The sequence below is a fragment of the Podarcis pityusensis genome, assembly GCF_964106645.2.
Source record: "Podarcis pityusensis genome assembly, chromosome: 4".
NCBI lineage: Eukaryota > Metazoa > Chordata > Lepidosauria > Squamata > Lacertidae > Podarcis > Podarcis pityusensis.
In genome coordinates, this window is record NC_138027.1 from 95,181,613 (window position 1) to 95,208,832 (window position 27,220).

The window sequence follows — 27,220 nt, forward strand, 5'->3', positions numbered from 1 at the left end:
AGACACATCCTGGAAAAGAACAACAGCATTTGCAACTTTACCACATGGATGTTGATTTCACAACAATATTTTACCAGAAGAATGTTGAAGGATCATATGACTCAGCCTTTGCCCATGTCTGTTAAGTGCTGGTTTTGTAACAGAATCATGATTAATTCTTGAAACATAGGTGTGAAGAGGCATAGCTGATTTCCATAACTCCTTACTAACACAAACGTACAAAATATGCCATGAATATTGGTGCCAGCAACTTTTACTGTAGGAGATCTACACAGCTCCATCCTTCTCCCTGACAATCCTCTGAAACCCACCAACACGGATGAGAGATTCCCAGGGCTACTATTGTGAAATAAACGGAAGGGATTGTGCAATATGTGAGCACTGCAACTAGGCTGAAGATGTTTGACACAGCAGAGCAGGATGCAACAGGAAGGTGCCTGTGACTGATCTGGTGATATTTCTCTCCTTAATAACACACTGTTACTGTAGGTTTATTTTTGTTTAAGAGAAATCATTGTCGTTTCATGGCAACCAGCCTTGGGAAGTAACATAACACAAGATGGCCTGATAAAAATATATTTTGGCACCATCCAGGTCAGTTAAATACCCTAAAAATAAAGGTGTTAGCATAATATGCTGACATTTCTGTATGATTTTAAAATGCAGATGTCATTCTTTTTAATGCTACAAATGTAAAAAAATAAATTAGTATATGGCTGCTGTGGGAAACCTTTGGCACTCCAGATCTTGGTGAACTGCAATTTTAATCAAACTTATTCACATTCTTCACCGTAATATTATGCAATTCTCCGATTTCTCTGTATTGCGGAGTAAGCAGAGCATTTAAACCTGAGAACCACCCTCCAGAGCTTTCATGAAACTTAGGCTACATTCACACCATGCATGTCAAGCACTAATGTACTACTTTAAACATTTACTGTATAGCTTCCCTGAAAGAATCCTAGGAGCTGTAGTTTGTTAAGCATGCTAAGAGTTGCTAACAGACCCCTATTCCCCTCCCAGAGCTAAGATTCCCAGGGTGGTTTAACAATCTTTCTTCACAGGGACCTCTGGGAATTAGAGCTCTGGGAGGGAAATATGGGTTTTTGAGCAACTCTCAGCACCCTTAACAAACTACAGATCCCAAAATTCTTTGGGGGAAGTCATGACTGTTTAAAGTAGTATCATAGGGCTTAAAATATGCTGAGGTGGCCGTAGGCTGCAGTCCCATAACCACTGCTAGCAAGATGCCCCCAAAACAGTGACATTTACTTCTGCCATCTGTGGGATTGTGCTGAATAAAGGAAGCAACCCTAAATACATTTTTTCTGGGTGTCAGCAAAAAGGCATCTTCCACACCCAAGAGGGCAGCATCACCGGGGTTGGGAAAACCCTGAGGTTTGCAGCAGCAGCAGCATCTGCCAACAACAACAAACTTTGGGGGGCAGGACGCTAAGGGGGGACCTCAATACCAACCCAGCAAATTGAAAACTGAGCAAGGTTAATGGGGAGGGGGGAAACCCAGGAGATATGGGGAATGGAGGCAGGCAGCTAGAACCCTGAACAGGAGGATACCTACAATGCAACATTCTGTTGCAGCAGTCCCCTTTATTGGTAATAGCAATAACTCCATTGTGACCAGTGTTAGAAACTGAGATATGAAAGCTAGGAGCTAAATGGCACCTTAAACCAAGGTTATGGGCGCAACAAGGGAATGTCTAGGCACGCTTTTTTAATTAACGAAGAATACAAAGCTGAAAATGAATGAACTGCAGCTAAAATATTATGCTCATTTCCCACATGGTCTAGTCCTTCCCCTGCCCACCCCACTAATATTCTTAAGAGGGTCTCTTCTCCAGTCTTCAGAGAGTAGCTGGAAGTGGGGAGGCAGAAAAAGGTCCTCCTTTCCTTCCACTCTGCAATTTTAATCTGAAATCTTAGGCGCAGTACTGCCCCCAGAGCTCAGAAACTGATCGGGCTAATGAAATTCCCTGTCGCAAAATGTGCCTAAAACAATGGGAGTTTTGAACACTGATTGTGACTGGTTGTATTGTTACTATCCATAAGCTGCCTGGTCAAAAGTCTGCTACTCTATTTACAGATACGCTTTTTGCTCTGCCTTCCTCAGTATACGCCATTCATAGCCTACGTGTGATCCTATACTGTATGTGTCCATAGATGTAAGTCTACTTGAGATCATTGTGGTTTCATTCCAAGAAAGCAGTATGGGTCACCTACATGCGAAACGGTTTGTTCTCCAAAATAGAAATTCACACCTCTCTCTTCTTTTAAGTCAGCTAACACACCCCTCCCTTTGTTAGACGGAAATTAAAGTCATCTGGTTGGTTACTTAGCTTATAGGATGGCTGCCACCTGCTGCCAATGGCTTTACATTGCAATAGTACTGTCCCATGCAAGCTGGTTCCTGTGGTAAGGAGGAGGTCCGTAACAGTGCAGCCATTCTGCTTTTCTGCCTACTCAAACAGTCCTTCAAGAAAAAATAGAAATAAAAAGGCAAAATGCCACAGACAGGAACACACCTGATCCCTCGCCAGTTATTCCAGTACAAATATCCTTGCCTAGTTTGTTGGACCCAAGTGTAGGAATATAGGATTCAGTCAGTCTCAATAATGCTTACACATCAACTTCAGGGTTTCCGAACCCCTCATGAAGGTCTTTCCCAGCCCTCCCTGGAAACAGGGCTGGCCCACTCATGAGGCAAGGTGAGTCAACCGCCTCAGGCAGCAGGATCAGCAGGGCCAGCCTCCAAGGAACGCAGTGGCAGTGATAGCCGCAGGTGGAGTCTGGATTTCCATCTCCATCGCCTCTACAGTGGCCTTTCGGGGAACAGGAGGCGCTGCTGGTCTTCTCCCACCCCAGGAAATGGCTGGCCTCTGGGGTCTTCTAGGCTCTGCACCCACCCAGTGTGAGGGTCATTCCCTCCGCACCCTGTGAGGGACTTCGATTCCCACTTCATCTGTTGAGTAAGGTGGCTTGTACCCACCTCCATTCCCAGTGTAGATCTTCACTTACTCCTCCTTCCCTGATGGAGGAGGGCGCCATTTTGTGGTTTACCTCAGGAGCCATAATGCCTGGAGATGCTCAGGATTAAACCTGACATGCTACGCAGCGTGTCTGCCACTAAGGTGTGGCCCCTCCCAAGGAGCTAACCAGAAAAGTGGCACTGAGGAAACTTCGCAGAGTTTTAAGTCAGGAAGGGAATGGGGAGAAGCAGATTACTAGAACGACTGGTGGCCAATAGACATGGGGGCCCATTGGCAGCGGCTTGCAAAGCAACGACTGGGGAGAATAATGTTGCAATTTCTGGCTTTCAAAACTGTATCTGTTCAATGGATCGTTGGGGAAAGGTTTTGCTAATATCAAGCTCTCTCTAGATAATGTCAGGAATAAGGGCCATCTGCTTCAGTCTAGCACGTCATGTGCATGTTCAGTAGCAGCAAAGTTCTTGGCACCTAACTAAGCCAAACGTGGATTCCATGCTGCCTGAAACGTGAGGAGAGGTAAGTGTTGGTAGCACTCCTTTCAGAAATGATACAAGGAAAGCTTTTTATTTCATTTGTCTAGAACATTCTAGAACATTCAGGGTGGCTTTCAATAAAACAAAGGAAGTTGAAAGATTAAAATCAATAGAACTTTATAGCATTATTAGTAAGTGAGGAGCAGGCAGAAAATAACTAAGGCTCAATGCTGTCAAAATAACATTTAAAAACAAACAAAGAAGGAGAGTACTTTATGAACTGGGGAGGCATACCTGGAGGAAAAGCACCATGATGTGCCAATAGCTCTTAAGGCATTTATTCGTTCCTCACTCTGATGCAGCTGAACCACTGAACCTGCTGGCTGTGGCATCTATTTTTGGCAATTTCATTATTTTTGTTTTAAGGATTTATACTTCCCTTTTTGGAATGTCTTCTTGGAAGACAGCTAACAAACATACCAGTAACCTGTGCTTTTTTTAGGGGTAATAAATTAGGTGCTGGTACTCCTGTCTTGATAAAGGTGTTGCAGGTACCAGCACAAAATGGCTACCAATGGCGGCATAAAAAGAGGTGGTGGTACTCCGTATCATTGAGTACCATCACTGGAGCCCAAAGCAGCATATAATATAGATATGGTTCCCTGGTGGTCTCTCATTCAGGCACCTAAATTTTGAATGGAATGAGACCGGTCCATGTTGTATCTCAAGGAGTATGTTGGGAAACAGTCATTGATGTCTTTAGGATTTCCGTTTGTCCTGCTCCTTCCCCCCAGGGAAAACTCATCTTTACTGCTGAATTGGAGCAAATGGCAACTGGGTTTTCAGCAGATTGATGTTTGTGCTGAAGAGAGGGGCTTTACCAGGGAAAATGGTGGGGCAAATGGAAAACTGCTTGGACCTGTGATTTCTAGGCATAAGACAAGTGTGGAAGAGTCCTTAGAGAATGTTTAAATTTCATCTTAAATGCAAAACTGAAACAAGAGATACATGTTTTTACTACCTTTGCATCCCAAATAGGGTTCCCTCTCCGCCCACTGAAGTGCTTGCAAAGAGATTGAGGTCACTGTAATGAATGGGTAGAGTTTTTCAAGTATATATTTTATATCCATCTCCTGACTGAGTAGCTGGAAAGAGGGTGGGTGGGAAGCCCAAATATCTCCAGCATTTTAGCTAAAGTACTCTACAACACACATCCTACCTCCTGACAACGACATCAGGTACCCCTGAACAGGTTTGACACACATTTGCTGGAAGTGAATCTGTGCGCTTACGGACTCTGAATTCCGCCTCTAACCGTGGTGATACAGTACTTAGTTCTGGGTGGGAAAGAGCAAAAGTGTTTGGGTCGATAGTTCCAACACGCACACTGTTTATAAGAACTATTATTTGATTCATTTGGCTTCAACTCATAGAATCCCATTACGAGAGACTCTGTCATGCTCAAGCTTTCGTTCAGCCAGCCAAAGACTTGCAAGCCATCATGCAAATGGCTGGATGAGCAAGTAACAGTACCTAGAGAATAATTGGGGGTGTGTGGAATTGGGCCAGCCCTAGTGGGGCTGTTTAAAATCACAACATCATTTTAGCAAATTCAAAGTTGCTTAAAATCTGTTTGTGTTAATCAAAATCTGCCACCTTTCTTTGTTTGTAACAGTCAAGCCTCATTTGTCTCTCTCTTCACCTTCCTCTCAGTTAACCATTCCTTTCCCCCTACTCACAGGTTTCTTTGCATTCTCATTCTCAATTCCCCATTATTTATTTATTTATTTATTATTATTATTTGAATTTATATACCGCCCTATACCCGGGGGTCTCAGGGCAGTTCACAGAATAAAATCAACATATAAAACCACAAAATACGTAATAAAAATAAAAACAACAACCTAATAGCCCTCCCCCCCCAAAAAAAAACATTTTAAAGGGGAATAGGATGTAAATCGGATCAACCAAAGGCCCGGTTAAAAAGGAATGTTTTTGCCTGGAGCCTAAAGGTGCATCATGAAGGCGCCAGACGAACTTCCCTGGGGAGAGCATTCCACAGACGGGGAGCCACTGCAGAGAAGGCCCCGTTCTCGTGTTGCCACCCTCCAGGTCTCTCGAGGAGGCGGCACATGAAGAAGGGCCTCAGAAGATGATTCCAGGGTCCGGGTAGGTTCATATGAAAAGAGGCGGTTCTTGAGGTATTGCGGTCCTGAGCCATTTAAGGCTTTATAGGTCCAAACCAAGGGACGCGGGTGGCGCTGTGGGTAAAACCTCAGCGCCTAGGACTTGCCGATCGCATGGTCGGCGGTTCGAATCCCCGCGGTGGGGTGAGCTCCCGTCGTTCGGTCCCAGCTCCTGCCCACCTAGCAGTTTGAAAGCACCCTTAAGTGCAAGTAGATAAATAGGTACCGCTTTATAGTGGGAAGGTAAACGGCGTTTCCGTCTGCTGCTCCGGTGCCAGTTCGCCAGAGCAGGTTCGTCACACTGGCCACGTGACCCGGAAGTGTCTGCGGACAGCGCTGGCTCCCGGCCTCTAGAGTGAGATGAGCGCACAACCCTAGAGTCTGTCAAGACTGGCCCGTACGGGCAGGGGTACCTTTACCTTTACCTTTTAGGTCCAAACCAGCACTTTGAATTGGGCCTGGAAACTAATTGGTAGCCAGCGCAGTTGGGCCAGGATCAGTGTAATATGCTCAACCCTTCCTCTTTCTGTGCCCTTATTCATATTTTTCTGCGATACTTCATAATTTTCTCCTCACCCTACACATCTCTCTGCCACTACGGTTGAGGGAGGAATTTGATTCAGTTCTCGTTGGAAGGCAAACTACCCAGTTATCACTGCCTGAAATAGCATCAGAACCAAAACACAGCAATCCTTCTCTGAATTTTGCAATGCAGTTCTCCAATCAAACAATAAGGAATCTTATTAGGGGAAGCTGCATAAAAGTGAATATATCAGTTGAAAAGCAACATAGAAAAATGCATTCCACAATGGGAACATGCTTGCAAAAGATAAAAAAAATTGTGTGAAAATTGCTTGCAACCTGCCCCCACAAAACTTTAATTGCACAATTTGCCAGGATGTGATTGAGTTCCACCCCAAAATAGCAACAGACTGGTAGCGCTCTCAGATGCAGGCAAATCACACAGCTGCCTGGAAAAACTGGTGTCAACTCTGTCATACACTTCTGAATCCAGAAAGGGGAGAATCAGTGCAAATGTGGTGAAGCTGGCATGATCCTACATGCATTTTTTTTATACAAATAACCATGTGTGCAAGTCTGCAATCAGTTTTATGTTGTGAAGGCCAGGCCTGACTTACACTGGGGAAGAAAACTTTCTCCTTAGCTGAAGTTTCTACCTCTTCTCAAACTATCCCACTGCACTTTGGTATATGTCTGCAACTGCACCACCGAAACACTTTTCATTTCCTCCATCTACTGGTTATTAGATAGCAGGGCTGGCTCTGGTGAGTTGTGAGGTTGGGCATTTGCTAAGATCCCAAGTCCAAGAAAGGGCCTCCAGTCCCAAAGGCACTTTTGCACAGAACACCAAGGTCAGAAGAAGCAGGAGAGAAATCTCTGGCTGATTCCACACAAGCTGTCTCTTCCAAAAGTGACATTCATTCATTGACTCAGTGATCGGAAACTCCAGACGATATTGTTGCTGAAATATTGCCTCCTCATCTTAAAAGCCTGGTATGCTGTTGCTTTTTCTCACTGTCAGTGCAATTGCAATGACTACCTTTATGGCTTGGATAGATGGAGCCCAAAGGAGGAGCTATCAGTGAAACGGTTGGTGGGCCCCATCTTTCTCCATTGTTTGCCTCCTGTTCCCTGGTTGTAGCAGCTGCCCCCCCCCCATCAATAAAAATACATAAAAATACATAGCTAACTGAGGTTCTCCCCCCACAAGAGGCCTGTTTCCCCTAACAACTGTAAAACCTTTAAAATATGCCTGCTCCAGTGAATTCTAAAGTATCCCACTTTAACATCTCTTTCGAAAATTTCCCACTTTTCTTAGCACAGAAAAAGGCCACAAATAATAATAATAATAATAATAATAATAATTCATTTATACCCCGCCCATCTGGCTGGGTTTCCCCAGCCACTCTGGGCGACTTCCAGCAAAACACTAAAATACAATAACCTATTAAACATTAAAAGCTTCCCTAAACAGGGCTGCCTTTAGATGTCTTCTAAAAGTTTGGTAGTTACATACTTGGTAAGTTATAAAATGGTTTACTTACAAACTCTCCGAAGGTCAGGGTCATGTGCCTTTCCATACAGCAGTCAGAAAAAGTTGCAGAGGCATAGCTTGGTTGCAAAATGGTAAAAGTTCCTAAACTATTGGTATAGGAAAACATTAGTTTCAGACTTCATTCTTGTCTATAGCAAAAGAGGCTAGTTAAACTCATGTGTCGGGAGGGAGCAGTTCAAAGCTCCTCACGCACCAAAGTTCCCATGTAAATTGAGGAAACTTATTTCCTCCCAAGCTGAGAGGAAGTGGCATAGGCTAAGCCTTGGCAGGATACCTTACTCTATGGCATTAACCCCTTCATGCATTAATTAGACTCAAACAAGCAGGTTATATGAGGCTGATTTAACCTATAGTAGGCGGGAAGCTGTACGCCAGCTCCCTTGGCTAGTAAAGCAAGATGAGCGCCGCAACCCCAGAGTCGTCCTCGACTGGACCTAACGGTCAGCGGTCCCTTTACCTTTAGCCAGTATGGGTGTATAAACCTCTTTCTGTATGTAAATTTCATCAATTTCTTAGGGAGACTGTCTGAAGAAAACATTCCATAGTTTTCAGTGAAATTTCCTTCCACTTGACATGCTTAGGATCACAGCTTAAAAGTTCCTTTGATTCACATAATTGCTCCTGGGTCTCAGCAAAGAATTTACTCAGCTAAATGGTATGAATTAAAAGGCACACGTTGAATGGGTAATTATGCAGATCTTACAGCTTTATATTTTAAATTACAAAAACAGATACATCCAAAGAAGCATGTTTTTGTTGCAAAAATAGCAAATCTTTCCTTTTTAAAACGATAGAAAATAGCTATTAAGTAAAAATGATTAACTCATCTTGTTATTTGCTGTAGCATTTTGACACACCGCCTAACAAAATTATGGAAAATTTAATTTCTTCGTTCATGCATTTAACAACACAGTAATTTGGGCTTTTCTGAGATACAGTGAAAATCTCATCTAATATCAATAATTATTTAAATGTGTTGCTTAGTGCCCAAAGTGTAATCTTATGTAAATAGTCCTTCTGTTTATTTGAACGCCCTGTTATCATGGCATTTTAGCTGACTACCATGCAAGCTGGATAAATCTGTTAGTGCTAGAATCAAATGAAAACGACTTAATGAATTCAAACCATTGTTACATTGTTCTTATAGTTGACATTATTCCCTGCTCTTCAAAACACAATATTCTCCCATCAAGGTTCATGACAACTGAAACAATATTAAACCATTTCAAATATAAGCAACATAATCACAATTATAGTAACAGCAGTAAGAATATCTCAGGTCACTATAAAAGGTAAATTGTAAAGGACCCCTGGATAGTTAAGTCCAGTCAAAGGTGACTATGGGGTTGCAGCGCTCATTCACTTTCAGGCTGAGGGAGCCAGCATTTGTCCACAGACAGCTTTCCGGGTCGTGGCCAGCATGACTAAAACACTTCTGTTGCAACAAAACACCGTGACGGAAACCAGAGTGCATGGAAACACCATTTCCTTCCCACCGCAGTGGTACCTATTTATCTACTTGCACTGGCATGCTTTCGAACTGCTAGGTTGGCAGGAGCTGGGACAGAGCAACAGGAGCCCACCCCGTTGCAGGGATTTGAACCACTGACCTTCTGATCAGCAAGCGCAAGAGGCTCAGTAGTTTAGACCACAGTGCCACCTGTGCCCAGTGACACAGGTCACTGTATCACAAGCCAATTTAAGAAGAAAAACAGGGGCTACTGCCTGTTCCCTTCAATAGGAACCTAGGACTCGGACCACGCTGCACGGTAACCCCCCGGGACCAGCACACAGATATTCTACCACTGAGCTACGACCCCTCCCCAAACAATAGTTCCCACCCAGGGCCAGTAGCCCTGACCCATGTTCGGGCAACAGGTAAGAACCAAGGAAGCTGCCTTTATACCAAGTCACTCCCATTGGTTCATCTGACTCACTTCTGTCCATACTGATGGGGTTTCAGGCAGGGCTCTCTCCCAGATTTAAAGGCCGATGCCTGGACTTCAGGTTCAGAGGTGGCAACTCTCCACCCACTGCTATGTATTAATAACTTAAGGCTCCATCTGCGTTGCAGAACATCTCCAGACTCCTTCATACTATCAAGGTGCATTTCTTTTATTATTTCATCATGAAGCATTAAAGCATTAAAGCATTAAAGCTATAATTTGCATTAAAAAAAACCTTGGGGGGAAAACAGCCCACAGATAATTACATGGCAGCGTGACCGATATTCATATTTCTAGGCTGATGAAAGTTCTTTGCACGTTTGACTCTTTCCTTCACCGCGGCTGTGTCAATTGGGATCAGGCAAGTGTCTGAAGCAGGAAATTTTGCCATAAGAAGAAACTGCAGATTCTATTATTATTATTATTATTATTATTATTATTATTATCGTCATCATCATCATCATTACGGTTCAGAAACTCTGTCCAGCATTTCATATTGCTAATAGGAGGATGCGTTCTTTTGACTATCTTAAATTTCAGCAGAGTTTTACACTTACTTTTTATTTAACAGAACATATTCATCCCCATCTGCAAAAGGATGCCCTCCTACAAACACACAGTTGCACTGCTCAGGTGTCCTTATTCTAATCAAGGAATCTAAGCAGACAAATGTATTTCTGAAAAAAATGCAGAAATTCATCTAGAAATTATAGGCATGAGGAGGCAATGCAATTATTTCTACTTGGATTTCACAGTTCTGTGCCGGGGGCAAAAGAACTCCCACAGCGTTCCAGATGATTTGGAGGGTGGCAGCACAGTAGATTGCATGCACCCATTATGAAAATCAGTCTGACATTATTCTGTGGGACACACTGGTGTGAATAATGTCTCCCGGACATGAGTTTGTGGTACTTTATGAAAACCCTGAAGGGGAAGAAAATGTGCCTGTGTGACAGGGAATGGTTAATGTTTATTCTAGCAGTTCAACAGAACTGTTTCTAGCATAAAAATATTGGCATTCATGCAAAGACCACAGATAATAATAATCAGACATTGCCTTGGATCTAATATAAGTTAACTGAAGGAAGGGCCCCTCCAGAACAGCGTGAGATGGGGCACGGGTGGCTGCAAGGGAAAGGGAGACTCACCCCAATTGGGCTGCGGTCTGTTCACTTTTGAATAATTCTCCCCTCTCCCAGAAAGCTTCCTGTCCCATCCTACATCGCCCAGGAAGGGCTCCTGTTAGAGAGAGAGGTTAGAAAATAGATCTCTTACTCTCTAGTAGCAGAGTTAACCATGATTGCTCCAAGCATATTAGCATTTTGTTAGATCTGAATCCGCCCTCATCCGCTATTAAACAAGTATTCCCTATGAAAATACTTAGGCTAGAGTAAATCACAGACACTTAGCTTTGCAAAAGTAATAAGTGAAGTTTTTTACTCAGAGTTTCAGAAGTAAAAGCAAACCAATCTCTATTTGTTGGCAGTAAAATGAAGATGAAAAAAGTTCCAAATGGCTTTAAAAGGCAAATTACTTGGTTTCTCTACAAAAGGAACATGCAACCTTCGGGTTAAGATGCAGGCTTTAAAATCTCATTTTAGAAAGATTCAGTTCACTTTGAAGGGAGCCGTGGCCACATGGCTTCTTGCTTGCTCCAGGCAGCAGGAAGGTAAAAAACTGAGAAGGGGAAGGGAGCCAAGTCTGCTGAGAGCCTGCTAAGCCACACCCACTTGCAACCTGAGCTCTGGGATCAGGTTAACCCAGGCCTGGGCAAACTCAGTCCTCCAGATGTTTTGGGACTACAATTCCCACCATCCCTGCCCCCTGGTCCTGTTAGCTAGGGATGATGGGAGTTGTAGTCCCAAAACATCTGGAGGGCCGAGTTTGCCCATGCCTGGGTTAACTGTTTTGTGCATGCAAGTGTAAGTAACTATGTATTACAACAGACCCAACCCTCTAGAGATGCTTTTCTGGCTGGAGTGGCAGCTTATGTTTTCAAATTAGATGGAAACCACATCAGTCAGCAGTATTTCCCAAGAAACTACAGGATTACACTGTAGCTGGAGTAATGTGTACACAACGTAATGCACCAGGACAAGGAAGAAAAGTTGAAATTAAACAAAAAATGCACTGTGACATGTATACATATCCTGAGACTCCCATCCTATACTCATTGCTTTGGAGCCAGTCCTGTTGAACTTAGCAGGCCTTCCTTCCCAGTTAGGGGTGCCTAGAATTGGGCAGCAAATAAAAAGAAAACGAGAGTCTGAAAGTCTCCAAAAGCAGAATGCAAGGCTCATTTAGAAAATGTGATCATAAATGATGTCGCTATTCTGAATAGCACATTAATGGCAATCCGATGAGCTCTGCTGAAGCAGCATTTACATTGTGGCAAATGGCAGATTTAATTTTCATTTAAGCAAAAGGAAGCTTCCCTACCATTCCACATGATAAATGCTTCCAGCGAACCCAGAAAATGGTCATATTGCCAGGTTTTATCCATTGCTTTTGACTCACTATAATAGCTGCATTTCCCCTTATGATGCTCAATTTACATCGCACCTTTCTCTATGTTTCTGTAACTCACTCTTGCCAAAGAAGCCTTTATCCTCTCTCTCTCTGTGGAATAAATCCTCAACATGTAATACGCGCTAAAATAACTGGCCATTGTGGTTTGTTTTTCTCTCTTTTCCACTCCCCATTAAGCACTCTCCTAGATTTGACCAATAGCACTGCTTTCTATTTTTCATACTTTATGATGCCTACTGAAACCTACACCGAGTGATGATGCCCAACTTATCATTCTGTTCTTCTTTGAGGCCTTGTTTGCTATGTGTAGGTTTAAAAAAGCAACCAAATTCATTTGCTAACCCAATCTAATCTTCCTATTTCACTGGATTATATCCATTTCTTTTCGCCTTTATCTTTTAGGCATTAAAAGGGAGAGAAAATTAATTCCTTGTAGATGTTCTACATAACTTGTCCTCCATTTGTGGTGTGGTGGTTGGAGTCTGGGACCCTGGGGGAGACCCAGGTTCAAACCACCTTACCAGTGGTCCTGGACCAATCACCATTTCTCAGCTTAATTTACCTTACCTTGTGAAGATAAAATGGGTGGGTGGGTGATGCATCCATGTACCCCACCCTGAGGTTTCCAGAAATGAGGAAGGATAATAAATGGGTGGAATTGTTCTAGAAATGATACATTTTATGTTAGGACAAGGAAGAAAAATCTAGAGTTGCAATCCTATGTTCACCAACCTGGGAGTAAGCTCTATTTAATACAGTGAGGCTTTGTTGTTGTTGTTTAGTCATTTAGTCGTGTCCGACTCTTCGTGACCCCGTAGACCAGAGCACGCCAGGCACTCCTGTCTTCCACTGCCTCCCACAGTTTGGTCAAACTCATGCTGATAGCTTCGAGAACATTATCCAACCATCTCGTCCTCTGTTGTCCCCTTCTCCTTGTGCCCTCCATCTTTCCAGGGAGTCTTCTCTTCTCGTGAGGTGGCCAAAGTATTGGAGCCTCAGCTTCACGATCTGTCCTTCCAGTGAGCACTCAGGGTTGATTTCCTTCAGAATGGATAGGTTTGATCTTCCTGCAGTCCATGGGACTCTCAAGAGTCTCCTCCAACACCATAATTCAAAAGCATAAATTCTTTGGCGATCAGCCTTCTTTATGGTCCAGTGAGGCTTACTCCTGAGTAAACACTCACAGTAGTGCACTTTCAGTGCATTTTCATGGCTCTTTATCTGCTTTGCTGCTGTCATTCATCAGACAAAATGATTATTATTTGTTCACCAAGCCAAATGCAGTTACAGTGGTACCTCAGGTTACATACGCTTCAGGTTACAGACTCCGCTAACCCAGAAATAGTGCTTCAGGTTAAGAACTTTACTTCAGGATGAGAACAGAAACTGTGCTCTGGTGGTGCGGTGGCAGTGGGAAGCCCCATTAGCTAAAGTGGTGCTTCAGGTTAAGAACAGTTTCAGGTTAAGAACGGACCTCTGGAACGAATTAAGTACTTAACCCGAGGTACCGCTGTATTGTGGAAGTTAACAAAGATTATCACATCATTCTTCAGGCTCTTTTTTGCAGTTGATGTTCTGATTCCCTCTCGCTTTACTGGAATCAGCGGTTGGCTTGTCTGGCATTGTTGTTCCAACCTAGGCCTGTTGTTGTACAAGCAAAAAACAATACCTCTCATTGGGCAAAGGTACTGAGGGTACTAAATGATGTCACCCCCTCCCCCAGCCGTTTAAATCCATGAGCCTCACAGCCACTCTAGTTTTATTTTATAATGCAGATGCAAAACCAGCATTGACCATAATACTTGTTAGCATTACAAAATGCCTTTCCTCCGCCTTCTCCTCCACCTTAGTAATTGAAATATACTGGGAGTCCGCACGAGGGGGCTCAAATCCCACCTTCATTGCCAGTGAAATATACTCAGAGTCCTGTAGTGATTTCATGCTCTTTACTGCAGCTTGTAAAACAGTGATTGAATCTCCCCCCAAACCTCAGGCTTTTATATACATTATTTACACAATGAGTCCCGTCTGATTGGCTGATTCTGCTTCCCTCCTGGAGCCTGATTGGTCTTCTCCTGCAGGCCAATCAGTTGTTGCATTCTACGATCCTACCAGCCTAACAGGCTGATTAACTTCCTCCTAGAGCCTGATTGGTCTTTTCCTGCAAGCCAATCAGTTGTTTCATTCTAGGATCCTACCTGTTAAGTTGTGGGCGAACATATCAGACGACACAGCGATTCTTCCAAAGCAGCTCTTTATTTGTAAGCTGGAACAGAACTAACTGAGGAGCTCAGTCAGCCTGCTTACCGGTATATAGAGCTCCAGAACAATGTAACTGTTGCCATTTTCTAAAACTATCCAATCACTGAACGTTACTTTCGATCCTTCATTTGCATACAAACTATCCAATCACTGAACGTCACTTTCAATCCTTCATTTGCATAACTATCTACAGTATCCCCCTGCTGGCCCAGGGTGAGAACTTTAGTATATAACACTACCTGCCTATTGTTCTAGGATCCAAACTTAGTACAGAACAGTAATGAACATAAATGGTGCAAGAGAAGTTTAAAGGGAATGCAAATACTGCTCAATGAGTGTTTTCACAAGGAACTTCACACAACGTGTTTTCACAAGTAGTTCTGCTTTGCAGTGCAATTACATTACCTCACACTTGAATATGCCCACAGCCTTTTCGGTTACCTGCATTCCAAACAGTATTAAAGGGGGTGGAGGAATCGCATTGGGAATTCAAAAACTGGAAGTAGGTCTTATTTTCGGGGGATGTCTTACTTTCGGGGAAAGACGGTACATATGGGAAGCATATAGGTTGTTAATCAGCCAAAGGCCTGGTTGAAGAGGAATGTTTTAAAGAATGTCTATAGGGAAGGTGCCAGGCAAGCCTCCCTGGGGAGTGCATTCCCCAAAGGGGAACCATTGCAGAAAAGGCCCATTCTCATGTTGCTGCCCTCTGGGACTCGCATGGAGAAGACACACAAAAAAGGGTCTCGGAGGATGATCTCAGGGTCTGGGTAGGTTCATATGGGGAGGGGCGGTCCTTGAGGTATTGCAGTCCTGAGCCATTTAAGGCTCCATAGGTCAAAACCAGCACTCTAATTGGGTCCAGAAACTAATTCACCTTTCCAAATTGTTCTGGGGAAGTTTGAGAGTTGGAAACCATCGTGAACATCGGCAGAGTGCCTACAGCAGTCGCCCTTGCTGACAGGGAGAGTTGAAAGGCCACTGAGGACTTACGAAGTTGTCCAGCTGGTTTTCCGTGAAGTTTTCAGAAGAGAAAATCTCAGGCAAAGTGTGAAGGGGGAAGTGGTTCCTCTGATCCTGACTGCATGCTACATTGGCAGTTGCGTTCCCCATATATATGTAGTAGTTCTTACCTGCCCTTCAGCTAATAATAATAATAATAATAATAATAATTTTGCTGTGTAATATTAAGGGTGGCTCTACCATTAGACAGAGTGAGGTGGTTACCTCAGCTGGTGGTGTTTGTGTAGAAGGCAGCAGTTATGGTCCCCTCAGATGATCCTTCCCTGCTCCCCCCATTTTTCTCGGTTAGACAATGGAGATTTTGTGTGTGCCATGAAGTTTGACCTGCACCTCTTAAGCTGGTCTGATGCCCTCAGGGACACTGGGGGATGGTGAAGTCCAGGTGATTTCTGTATGTAGAATTACGGGTGGGTTGCAAAATGTCTTGGTCTGACTGTGTGTGTGTTTGGTTATATTTGGGTTTTAGGTACATTACCATTCTATTGCTTTATTTAGTTTTATAAACCACTATAATGTATTTAGAACTGCAGGTTTTAAAATTATTATTAAATATATGAAATACGGAATTTGATCAGCGGCAAAGTCATAAGTTGCTGCTTCATCCACGAATGAGTGATGGGCAAGAAAGTGTTCTGAGACTTCGTAGTCCCAGAAAGATTCCTTCCAAACCGAAAAGCAGAAGTAATATCTCCCTTGTAGCGAGAAGTCATTGATAATGTCATCCCAGTTTGTAACAATTCCCTAAAGCACTGCTTGAACACATAACCTTTTGCAAAGTGGTCAGGTAACTATTGACTTCCTGTCATGGAATTTCTCTTTGAGAATTACCTTGTGTATTCTAAACATCTGCAGGCTCTGAAATATGCATGACAACAATGGAAGTAAATCTCCTGTGTTAAGGTTTCTGTACACAAGCTGGAATTATAATATGAATGGAATGCATATTATTGATAAAACTCCTGACTGGAGCATTTATACAACTTGACACAAGAGTATTCAACTCACAGAAGCATTTTTAAAACTTAAGCCTTTACTGAGGTGCTAAAAAACACATACCCCCAAAGTGCCCGATTTTCCACGGACAGTCCTAGAATTAGGGTCCCGTTTATACGGAAAAAAGAATACCTGCACCAAATGAAGGAAATGGTGAAACTGGCATACAAAGCCCGTCGTATACTTTTAAAGGAAAAGGTTACCAATCCACTTTAAATTATTTAATTGTGGAGAGTGTTTATTCCTTTATTGTAAATGGAGCCTGACGCTGGACTCAGTTACATTAGTCAAAATACAGTGATTTGAATGCATTATAAACATGCAACACCAGATGGCGCCAGAGAGCAGAAAAGATTCTATAGCATTTTTACATAGGGTTTTTTCTTCTTTTGTTATAACGATTTAATTTCTGACTTATTTATAGGGAGGGTTTTCCCCTGTGTGTAGATCCACCCACTGTCTAGTCAGAAGTTAGTCCCATTGTATTCAATGGAGCTGACTCCCAGGTAAGTGGGTAAAGACTAGGCAGCCTTACACTGCAATCCTAAGCATTTTTTTACTCAGCACTAACAACAACAACAACAACACAACAACAAAAATTATTTATATCCCGCCCTCCCCAGCCAAAGCTGGGCTCAGAGTGGCTAACAACAGTAAAATAATACAGCATTCTAAAATCAATTCATTATAAAATCAGTTCAAATCAAATTGATGGCAACCATTGGGCTCGAGTTCTGTGAAGAATTACCAAAGGATTTCTGGCCAAAGGCCTGGTGAAACAGCTCTGTCTTGCAGGCCCTGCAGAAAGATGTCAAGTCCTGCAGGGCCCTGGTCTCTTGTGACAGAGCATTCCACCAGATCGGGGCCACGGCCGAAAAAGCCCTGGCTCTGGTTGAGGCCAGCCTAACCTCCCTGTGGCCCGGGATCTCAAAGATATTTTTGTTTGAAGACCGTAAGGTCCTCCATGGGACATACCAGGAGAGGCGATCCAATAGGTATGAGGGTCCTAGGCCGTATAGGGCTTTGAAGGTTAAAACCAGCACCTTAAACCTGAACCTGTACTCCACTGGGAGCCAGTGCAGCTGGTATAGCACCGGGTGAATGTGATCCCGAGGTGAGGACCCCGTAAGGAGTCTCGCCGCAGCATTCTGCACCAGCTGGAGTTTCTGGGTCAGTCTCAAGGGCAGCCCCACGTAGAGCGAGTTACAATAATCCAGTCTGGAGGTGACCGTCACGTGGATCTGTCAAGTTGTGGGTGAACATATCAGACGACACAGTGATTCTTCAAACAGCTCTTGTTTATTCTCAGGCCAGAACAGAACTGAACTGAAGGGTTCAGCCAGCCTGCTTATATAGAGCTCCACTACAACGCAACAGTAACCATTTTCCAATCATTGAACGTCACTTTCGATCCCTTATTTGCATACTATCTGAGTGAATACTATCTACAGTATCCCCCTGCTGGCCCAGGGTGAGAACTTCAGTACATAACAGGATCACAGTGGCTAGGTCAGGGCGAGAGAGGTAAGGAGCCAACTGCTTAGCTTGGCGGAGATGAAAAAATGCCGCCTTTGTTATAGCTGCAATCTGCGCCTCCATGGAAAGGGAGGTGTCGAAGATTACACCCAAACTCTTAACGGATGGTGCTGGCACTAATTGTGCCCCCGCAAGAGATGGGAGTTGCCCCCCCATCCCATATCGTCTCAACCCAGCCAAATGACCTCTGTCTTCGAAGGATTTAACTTCAACCAGCTCCCACTGAGTTAAATAGGTTTTGCTGTCTGCTATGTTCCTAATCATTCTTAGTTTCCATTGTTTTCCCCTGACAGGGACTCAAGGCATCTTACAGCTAAAACCTCATTTCATTCCACTTATCTGTTAAAGGCCTGTACAGTTATTTTCTTTACAACAACCCTGTGAGGTAGGTTCAGCAGAGAGGTTGTGGTTGGCTCAAGGTGTCCCTGTTTTCATCTGATAAATGTTGGAGAGTCTGCTTTCTGCTGTCTGAAGTAGAACAATGAAGTACTATCATTGTTCAGGGCAATGAACATCATGCTGAAGATGTTCATTTTCTGTCCAGTAGTGAGTAAGTAAAGAAAACAGTTGTATAATTTCCATTTAACTTGCAGAACAGTGAAGTGTTTAAGATATAGTTAGATAGATAGATAGATAGATAGATAGATAGATAGACTAAACTAGTTTCTATAGACAGTATTTTAAACTTTTGATTGAATTCTGGTCCACAGACAAAAAAGGCCCTGCTGTTGTCAATAAGTCTACTAATGCTCAGTTGCAGAACATCTTGCCACTCAGTGTAGACAAAAGTGAGGTAAATAGACCAATGATCTGACTCTGTATAAGATTCCTATATTCCTACAATGCTCCCTTGCGTGTTGAGTCACAGTAGCCCCCCAATAATTCACACTTCACACATCAATTTTTGTTTAAGGTTTTTGGCATAATTTTGGCCACAACTTTATTCAAATACAAAAATGTGAGTGGTTGCTTAGGCATTGGTTATGACTATCTGTCCTTGCCCTCAGGGACAGAGCTGGCCTTCCGGACACCAGCGGAAGCCAGCGTGGGAAACAAGTATTGGGTGAGAAATAAAGCTGGGCACCAGACCATTACTTCTCACCCTCATGTTCCTGTGGGGCTTGCACGGCCCAAGTCCGACTCCGGGGACAAGGACGAAAGAATGGCAAGCCCCTGGATTTCCTTTAACGGAATTCCCATTCGCATCATTTGGAGGGGTAGGCACTTACCCCTCCAAGCACCAATTTAACCAATGCCTAACCGCCAACCTTACAAGTTGTGACGATTTGCTACGCAGTAGGCAAAAACCAAATGGCACCAGCCAATCAGCCAGATGGCAAAATTCCTACCAGGCCCTCGCACCAAGGCGAACGACCCCATGACAGGCATAGCAAGGTCAAGCAATCCTTCAATACCTCCCTTAAACAAGGGAGGGAGGGCGGGTGATCCGATGCAAAACGGCCAAGAGGCCGTGCCAACGTCTGGCCCCTGTATATATAGACTCTGACCCCTCCTCCGAATTGGCAACAATCAAAACACCCCAGCAACCCAGTTTAACCATTTAAATGGTCGGGATTCAACTAAATTTGCCTAGTCACTGGAGGGTGGCCTGTTCCCAACCGCAACACGTGCTCTCTGCTAGGGAGAACACGCTTTATCAAACTTGAGCACAGGCTTTCGCTTGTGTCTGCTCTTTGCCATGTCACTTCATGTTTGCCAATGCAGATTTGAAACTGTGTTGTAAACTTCAGCTTTGCGTATACATTACAACCCCAGTGGAGTTGGGGGACTGGAGTTGCACACATCTGTAACTAATTTCCAGAGTCCTGTGGATTAAGTAATCATTGGGAGAAATCAATCAATCAATTGAAAACGTCGGTCTTCAGCCCAACAAATTTCACGCTGTAGCTTCATCTTGAGGCAGGGAAGTATTTTGCTAAAATTCAAGACAGGCTGTAAGATGTGTGAGGTCCATATTAATGCAGCAAGTTCAGCTATTAATAAAAGCATCTGAAACTTGTTAAAAGGGGAGTGACTCATTGCTAGTTTTTCACAAACAACATTTATGTTCCCATACGCACTATTTTTATGAACATATTTCATATCCTTTTGTTTCAGTGGTAATTCGCATTGTTCAAGTTTATTGCCCAGCCAATTGACCATTATAATATTTGTGTAATTATATCCCCAATGATTAGACATGGCCAATCTGTTAACTCCCAAATATAATGAAAATAAGAACTAAAAATCACATTGCAATCACTGACATAAACAAAACCAACAATCACCTATCTATCAAAACCTGTCATATAAAGTTGCATTTTTAAAAAAGAAAGTTTTTTATATTGATTTTAAGAAATCTGTAATTTCATAATTCTGTATTATACTTTTTTTTAACTAAATGCCTTCTATGGTACAATTTATATTGATTTTAAGAAATCTGTAATTTCATAATTCTTTATTATACTTTTTTAAAACTAAATGCCTTCTATGGTACAATTATTTTGAATGTTTTGTTTTTTTAAAACTATCAGTAACATCAGCTAAGACAAATTTGCTATGGATCTTCCCTGTCCATTGCAAATTTTGCCACTAATCTAGTTAGTAATCTAGTTAAGGGAGAAACCTATCATTTATCAGGAAGAAGGCCAAAAGATAATCGATAGGTTTCCCCATGTCTAAAACCAAGGGGAGGGGAAAACCTTCCTCCCCCTCTCCCCACACAAGGCTACAAAATGTCAAATCATGTACGAAGCTTTTAATTTGGTTCATCCCACCAGGACACAACACAATCAATCATTTTAAGTTATTGGGCAAATTTGCCTTCAGAATTCCACATTCATGAGAATTGACTCAATGCCACTGTTTCGCTGCCACAAACTTTAAACCTTAAGTAAAGTTTAGACCTGGTCCATTCTAAGCCAAGCAATTTTAAGGTTAATTTATATAAATAAGAGTTAAATAAATGCTTAACTCTTTCCAACTAAGGGCACTCTCTCCTCAAACTAGCCTGGTCCTGCCTTTTGCCAGTCCCATCCATAGCTGAGGCACTGTTGGGTGAAGTGAAGAAAGATCTTCTCTTCAGCTCCACCCAGATTATGGAATACTTTGCCTGTAAGATTCATTTTGCCATCCCTCCTACTGCTTTTCACTGCATGGACAAATCTTTCTTATTCTGTCCTGCTTTCGTGGTGATCATTTTACAACTTGCCCGACTCACACCCTCCAACACTACTTCGGTGAAGATAGGGACATCGCATTCCGTAATGATGATTTTACTATTTATACCCCGCACATCTTACTGGGTTGCCCCAGTCACTCTGGCCAGCTTCCAACACACATAAAAAACATAATTAAACATTAAACATTTTTTTAAAAAAGCCTTCCCTATACAGGATTGCCTTCAGACAGCTCGGGGGTTGGATAACTCCAAACCCTCCAACATTTCTCCAATGAAAATAGGGACATCCTCAGGAAAAGTGGGACATTCCGGGATCAAATCAGAAACCAGGAAAGCTTCTCTAAATAGGGACATCCCTGGAAAATAGGGACACTTGGAGGGTTTGCTAACTTTGTTTTGTTGGTTTATGTTGCTCTTACTATTGCTGTTTGATTGTATTGCTTTTAATTATTACAAGCCGCCCTGAGCACGACATTGGAAGGATGGGGGTATACATTTTGCTAAACAAACAGGCACAAAGCTAATAAACTGTAGCTTAAATAGCCTACTTTTTGAAGGGATTAGGGATAGGCAATGTGCTGCCCTTCAGATTTTGTTGGACTTCAGTTCCCATCAACGCCAGGCAGCGTAGCCCTTTAATCAGGAATGATAGGAGTTGTAGTGTAACGAGAGCCCCAGAATGGCTACTCCCGGACCACCATTTACTAAGTCGCAGTATGTGACAGAACTTTCTGTCACTAGGCAACACAGCTGCAGACAGTGTTGCCTGGGCTAGCCCTGTCATGCAAGGAGTGTGGGGTGTGTGTGTGTGCGTGTGTGTGTGTGTGTGTGTGTGTGCGCGCACGCATGAAACAATCTGCTTCAGTTTATTTTTTTTAAGTTCAGTTGTATTTTTAGGGTTGTTGCTAGCTGCTTTGCATGTTATATGCAAAAGGTGCGATAAATGTAATTCATTATATATGGATTGGGGAGCTAAATGTAGGCAGGAATTGATTCTGAATGGTGCAGCTGCCTTTTTAGTGTTGGCCCCAGGGTGGCCAGTTGAAAAAGAAGGCAGGTTCATGCACCTGCTGAAATTCTATATTCTACACAACTATTAAAGAAGTTAGGTGTTTGTCCTCTTTTGCCTTTTGGCCACCCTAGTTGGCCCAGTTGGAGGAGATTATTGGTGAAGATGCATTTCTTTTTTGGGGGGGTTTGTTTCAGTCAGCAAACTTTTTTGGAGTAGCCTTTTGGTATGAAAGCCCAAAATGGTGTCTTGAGATAATTAACAATGGGTTTTCTCTTTCTCATATTGGTGGAGAGGTGTCGTTTGGATAGAATTCTCCCATTTAGGTGCCACTCATTTCATAGTCTACAATGTCCTGGTTATAGCAAACTTAGCAATGCTCCAACTCCTCCTAGCTGTGGAGACAGCCATAATATGTTCTGCCTCGGACATCTTCCAGAAGAAACAACCCACTTCCGAGTACAGAAGGCTCTGCTTTTAGAGGGTCATGAGAATAACAGTACGCAGTGGACTTAGTATGCTCATGCCCACTGCTCCCCCATGCTGTGTTTACTATATACCAATGGGTTTTTATCATCGGAAACAGAATTAGCCCTCGACGTCTGAACAACATTTTTTTGAAAAAATCCCTAAGCCGCGCGGTCACAATTTCAGCAAAAATCTGACGTTCTGCAATTCACTCAAAAATGGTGCCAAGCTGTTGCAAACGATCCCCTGAAAGCTTTTTCGGTGGAAACAGATGGGTTTTTATCATCGGAAACAGAATTAGCCCTCGACATCTGAAAAACTTTTTTTTGAAAAAATCCCTGAGCCGCGCGGTCACAATTTCAGCAAAAATCTGACGTTCTGCAATTCACTCAAAAATGGTGCCAAACTGTTGCAAACGATCCTCTGAAAGCTTTTTTGGTGGAAACAGATGGGTTTTTATCATCGGAAACAGAATTAGCCCTCGACGCCTGAACACCTTTTTTTTGAAAAAATCCCTAACAGACTTCCGGTCAGCGCCATTAGCAACGGGCAAAATTCCCTTCAGCTGGAGGGGATCGGCTCCGTGAAAATCGGGTCCTGTGCGCTGCGACGAAGCGGGGACCCTTAGAAATCGCAGGCGCTGAAGCCTGCGAACGTGGAGACTCGGCGGGCACCATTGAGCACCCCCCAACTCGCGAGGAAGCCTTTTTTTGAGGCTTCGGAACGGAGCGGGGGAGAAGCGCGGTGCTATGAGTGGATCGCTGCTTTCGCGGAGCGAAGCCGTGCTGCCGTTGCTGGAGAGCGCTGATTTATTCCTGGAACATTCGGACTGAAATTCGATCGTGAGTAGGAGAAATTGGACTTAAGGTTTGGATACTGGACTAAAATTGGATTAAAATCGGAAAGGTTTTATTAACAAAACAACGTTAAAATTGGCTACTGCGGTGGGAAGTGCAAACAGGAAGTCCGCTCCACTGCCTTGTAAACAGTGTAAAGCATAGAGACTTTAAGCTAAACGTGGGAAATTGACCTGAAAAAAAAGTTTTTTCCTGACCTGGAAATTTTGTTGAATCTACCCTTCTGAGGGACAAAATAGGAAAAGGGTTTGTTTCTTCCGGACTGTAGAAAGATTTAAAGAGCGATTCGTTAGTGAGACGTCTCAGCTGTCAAAATCTGTCAGTGTTAACTGCTGACTGTAAGGTGGATATACTGTGGCCAATCTCGCTGGGGAAAATTGGAAATATACATTTTGGATTTTTCTTCTTTGTTTATACTTAGTTTCTCTTTCCCTTCCTTTCCTGTTACTCAAGAAGGAAAGTAACTAGTCTGGATGGTGGCAACAGTGTCCACCTAGTGGGACTCCCTGAAATTACAGTAAAGGAATTTTCCACTTGTAAACAGGAACAGCACATTTGGGGGGAAAAAATTTGACCTTCACATTGCTATGGCAGATGGCCGTGAGAAATTAGACCCATCAGTCTTGAGATCTGGAAAACCTTGGGGGCATCGAAGGCAATCATCTGCTGGCTTGCCCACGACAGTAACACAAGCTAAGTTTAGTGGAATGTCTGAGGAAATTCTAGCCAATGCCCTGGCCAAGATCAATGAAACTTTACAACAACTTAGTACAAAGGTTGAGGAGACCAATAAAAAGGTTGAGGAGACGAACCAGAAAGTGGACATTGCAAATAAAAAAATTGACTTAAATACAGAAACATTAGATAATTTGGGGAAAAAGGTAAACAGCAACACAGAATCTATTCAGAGACTATTGCAAGACTCAAAGTCTATACAGGAAAAAACTGCTGCTGTGGAATTTAAATTGGGGCAACTGGAAACTGAGAAGGTACCAGACCTACAGAAAGAGATTGCAGAACATAAGCTGACGCTGTCTATGATTGACCTTAGAGACAAACAAGCTAATCTAAGAATCAGAGCTGTTCCTGAGTTGGAGAAAGGCACCTTGATAGATTTTCTGACACAAGAATTTGCGGAATTTTGGAAATCGGACTTGAAACAAGAGGATTTTAAGATTGTGAGGGCCTTCAGATTGGGGAAAGGAGGAAGAAAGATTAAAATAAGGGACTGTTTGATTACCCTCTGATCCAAAGAAGAGAGGGACAAAATTTTGGGCCTGCACTACGAGAAACCCTTGACAATTCTGCAATCAAAAGTGGAAATTTTTAAAGACATACCGAAACATCTTTTGGATTTAAGACAAGACTTTGGAGACTTGGTGGCCTTGCTGAGAAAAAACAAGATACTTTTCAGGTGGGAATTCCCTCAAGGTCTATCCTTTAGTTTTAAAGGAAGAAAGACTAAGATAAGATCAGTGGAGGAAAGAACAAGTTTTTGAGCGCATACGAAGAAGATCTACAGAAAGGATTGGGAAAAGATCCTGCTGTACCGGATAAGAGCCTGCAAAAAAAAGCGAAACCAACGCCACCGACAGACATAGACAAACTTCTTGGGGCTGTTGGAGGAGAAGGAGAGTAAGTACAAAATGACACTGCAAGTATTAAGTTGGAATATTAATGGCTTAAATTCATCGGCAAAAAGGGGGAGAGTATTCCATACATTAAAAAAAGAACATTTGGACTTGATTTGCTTACAAGAAACGCATGTGACAAGGCTACATCGGAAAATTTTGATAAATAAAAGATTGGGAGAAGAATTTATTTCATCGGACAATGTGAAAAAAAGAGGAGTAGTACTCTACACAAAGGAAAGCCTGTCACCAAAATTTATATTTAAAGATGATCAAGGAAGATATATAGCAATTAAAATTCAGTTTCACGGCCAAAAGTTTTTAATATTAGGTGTCTACGCACCAAATGAGGGAAAATCAGAATTCTTTAAAAAATTGCATGAAACCCTATTGGAGTATTTGGATTACAACATTATTTTGATGGGAGATATGAATGGAGTAGTGTCTACAAATATGGATAAAGCCCAAAGACAAACGGTGACGAAAGATGGAAGATTACCAAAGACATTTTTTGAAATGACTGACAATATGGATCTTGTGGACATTTGGAGAATAAAGAACCCCTTGGAAAGAGAAGGAACCTTCTTCTCTGAAGCAAAAATGACATGGACAAGAATAGACCAAATCTGGGTAACCAGGGGACTGGCCCCTAAGATAAAAAAAGCCGTGATTTGCCCGAAAATTTGCTCTGATCATAATCCAGTAAAGATTGAAATGACACTAATGCCAATTGGAGCTTTCAGATGGAGGATGAATGACTCCTTGCTTAGGAATGAGGAAATTGTCAAGAAGGCCCAGAAAAATTTGAGAGATTACTTTGAGATAAATATGAATACTACGACCGAGAAAAGAGTGATCTGGGATGCTAGTAAAGCGGTGATGAGAGGATTTTTGATACAACAAAATGCAATTAGGAAAAGACACCAAATGAGAAGAGAGAAATTTTTTTAGAGAAAATTAAGGAGGGAGAAAAAAAACTGAGGGCGAAACCAAACTCACAGGAGATCCTAAAAGAGATAAAGTTATACCAAGTACAATATATGAAACTGATGAATCAGGAAATAGAATGGAAGATCAAACAGATGAAACAAAAGACATTTGAATCGGCAAATAAGTGTGGGAAATTATTGGCCTGGCAAATGAAAAAAAGACAAAAGCTGAATACGATTACGGATTTGGTAGTAGAAGGGAAGAATATACAGAATCCTGGAGAGATCCGAAAGTGCTTTCAGAATTATTTTAAACAGCTATATACGCAGGAGACTCAGAAAGAATTAGACATTGATCGGTTTTTGAAAATTAATGGATTACAAAAAGTATCTCAAGAGAGTAAATTAATATTAAATTCTATAATATCTGACCAAGAGGTGGAAGGAGCCATCCAGAATATGAAATTGGGTAAATCTCCAGGGCCAGATGGTTTAACTGCAAAGTACTATAAATCTTTGAAAGAATGGTTAATGCAACCTTTGAAAGAAGTTTGCAATGAAATACTACGGGGAGGAAAGCACCCGAGTCGTGGAAAGAAGCATACATCACACTTATACCAAAAACAGAAGTGGAAAAGACACAGTTGAAGAACTACCGTCCCATATCCCTACTTAATGTGGATTACAAAATTTTTGCGGAAATTATGGCTAAAAGATTAAAAAATGTATTGGTGAAAGAAATTCATAAAGATCAAGCGGGCTTTCTCCCGGGGAGACATCTGTCAGATAATACGAGGAATATCATTAATATTTTAGAAAAATTGCAAGTTAATATTAATACTAAAGCTGTTCTAATATTTGTGGATGCGGAGAAAGCCTTTGACAATATTTCTTGGAATTTTATGAAGAAAAATCTGCAGGGGGTGGGGGTAGGCCAAAGTTTTGAAAACGGTATAGGTGCAATTTATTCAGAACAAAAAGCTAAGCTGATTGTAAATAATGTAATTACAGAAGAATTTAAGATAGAGAAAGGAACAAGACAGGGTTGCCCAATCTCCCCATTGCTTTTTATATCGGTCCTGGAGGTTTTGCTCAATATGATTAGGAAAGACCAA

General features: G+C 42.4%; 1 long non-coding RNA gene across 1 annotated transcript in view; it reads left to right on the plus strand.

The window, feature by feature from the left end:
- Positions 1 to 27,220, plus strand: part of LOC308475904 — a 468,022-nt gene that overhangs the window by 143,146 nt on the left and 297,656 nt on the right. Inside the window, exon 2 of the long non-coding RNA XR_013985514.1 lies at positions 17,609 to 17,668. This is a non-coding gene — a long non-coding RNA (uncharacterized lncRNA). The remainder of the gene's footprint in view (positions 1 to 17,608; positions 17,669 to 27,220) is intronic.